The sequence below is a fragment of the Lissotriton helveticus genome, chromosome 1_2, assembly GCF_964261635.1.
Source record: "Lissotriton helveticus chromosome 1_2, aLisHel1.1, whole genome shotgun sequence".
Taxonomy (NCBI): Eukaryota; Metazoa; Chordata; class Amphibia; order Caudata; family Salamandridae; genus Lissotriton; species Lissotriton helveticus.
The window spans coordinates 320,709,602-320,711,838 of NC_136058.1; the positions used below are offsets into that span (position 1 = coordinate 320,709,602).

Below are 2,237 nucleotides of genomic sequence, written 5' to 3' on the forward strand. Positions count from 1 at the left end.
AGAATTATGACAACTGTTCTTTTCTGTATATGTAAACATTTATTTTCAATAACATTTTTTGAAATAAAAAAAAAAGAAACCAACCTCGGAGACAGAAAGGTGAGCCGTGGGGGTGCACACTGGACACAGCAGCAGGGCTGAGACCCCATTCAGACACAAGAGGGCTCTCTGAGAAGGGCCTTAGTTATATTTGTAATGTTCGGGTTGTTTCTGTGCAGAGTGAAGTTAGAAGGACGGTCTCTGCCCTCGTTCACTCTGATTGGTGCACCCCGAGATGCGGGAATTCTGTCTCTCTTTAAATGTCCCGTGTATTTTCTATGGCTCAATAATTCGGATGGACGCGTTTAAAGCGCCTTGGTTCTGATTGGCGCATTCTGTGGCACAGTCACCTGGCGGGGGCATCTTTGGGTGCAGAAGTGTATTTCAAAGGCTTATTCTCTGGCACAGTCATTGTGATATGTATTTTAGGGGTACAATTTATTTTATTTTATTTTATTTATGCGTTTTTATATAGCGCGGACTTTACCCAAAGGTGTCAGAGCGCTTCACAGTAGGAACAGAACTGATACATGAGAACATTACAAGTGAACAAATTACAAAAGCAAAAGTTACATTACATGAGGCAAAAGTGACAATCGTGAGTGAACAAAGTACAAGAGGTAGCAAACGGTGCAATACATGAGGAGAAAAAGTGACATGTGTGCAGGTTACAAAAGCGTACAAAGTACAAGTGGAGGTATAATACTGCAATAAATGGAGGACACTCAAACACAAGAACAAACGTTCCATAGGCAATGGTGGCACTTGTGCAAGTATCGAAAGCAAACAAAAAGCAAGAGGTAGCAAACAGTGTGTTAGAAGAGAAAAGTGATGTGTACATGTTACAAAAGAGTACCAGACACAGGTAGAAGGATAATACTGCAATAAATGGCAGACTCTCAAACCACAAGAACACACTGGGAAGGCACTTCCATAGTCATGGAGAATAGAAATGTTCTAAACTAAAAAGGTCTTCCTTCAGATAATAGAGAGGGCATGAATTAACTTTGGAAGTGTCTTTGGAGGAGGAGAACTTTGAGGTCATTTTTGAAGGCCTGGGAGGAGGCCTTCGTAGTGATATCCTGCAGCTGTGGTTGTGATGGGCATATTCTGGGCACCAGGACCCTGCTCTGTATATTCTGTGCCAGGCTCCGGGCACTGGGAAGAAAGAGGCGCAGGCACTCAGCAGAGAGAGGGGCAGGTGGAAAATGAGACCTGTGAACCCAGAAACTCTGTAGTGCTCAAGACCACCACTGGGGTCACTCGCATCACGACCGTCACAAATGTGAAACAGAAGCGGCCGAAATAGCTCAGTTGGGAGAGCGTTAGACTGAAGATCTAAAGGTCCCTGGTTCGATCCCGGGTTTCGGCAGATGCCTTTTGTTGACTCAAACATCACCCATTACACGTTTAGAAACTTGGGGAGGAAAAGGTTGAATTAACAACATTAACCTTTTTATTCTTCTGTCCTTCCTTCCTCCTCATTTTTATTATTTATTCGTTTCTTGCAATGATACATCCTTCCGGTACCATCCCTCTTTTTTATGTGAGTCTCACACCTCGTGCACAGGAGCTCTATCCCACAGGGAGTGATGTCACTCACACACTGCAGACACAATCACACACGGTGAGCTGATCACCCAGTGCCTCGGAACAGAATCTCACTGATTGCGTGTGAGCCTCACACCCTGGGACCTATCACGCTCAATGACCTTGGACCCCACGTATTGTGACGTCCACAACATGGAACATATCCTCCAGCCGCGGCCCGTGCAGGTAACAGCGGTGGGGCCGGGTTGGGCGAAGGTTTCAACGGACGATGAAGAGGGAAAATTAATTATTTATTTAATATCCCTTCTGCATCGTCCTTCAAAATCCCCCCCTTACTCGGCCACACCGCTGTTACCTGCACGGACTGCGGCCGATATCCTCACTCCTAGGAATAAAGGGACCTATTTACGAGCGGAGTTGCGTCACTCTTTGCACCACGCAACTTGGTGCAAGAGCGATGCAAGTCCAAAATGAGTAGCCGATTTACAATTTTTTCTAGGTGCGTTACCCTGCGTCAAAAGAAAAGAGAAGGAAGAAGCCATTTCTACAAGCTACGGCACATTCCTGTCCTGTCTGCCGGTGCACAGGTGCACAAACTGCAGCCTAGTGCCAACGCATGCACCCTTACACCACCGTGTCTGTGTCAT

The 2,237-nt window shown here is 45.9% G+C and overlaps 1 non-coding gene across 1 annotated transcript; it reads left to right on the forward strand.

Annotated features, from left to right (window-relative positions):
* The first annotated feature begins 1,338 nt into the window (after positions 1 to 1,338).
* Positions 1,339 to 1,411, forward strand: TRNAF-GAA (transfer RNA phenylalanine (anticodon GAA)). The gene has a single exon. It is a non-coding gene; the product is annotated as a tRNA-Phe (tRNA).
* Positions 1,412 to 2,237: the final 826 nt, after the last annotated feature.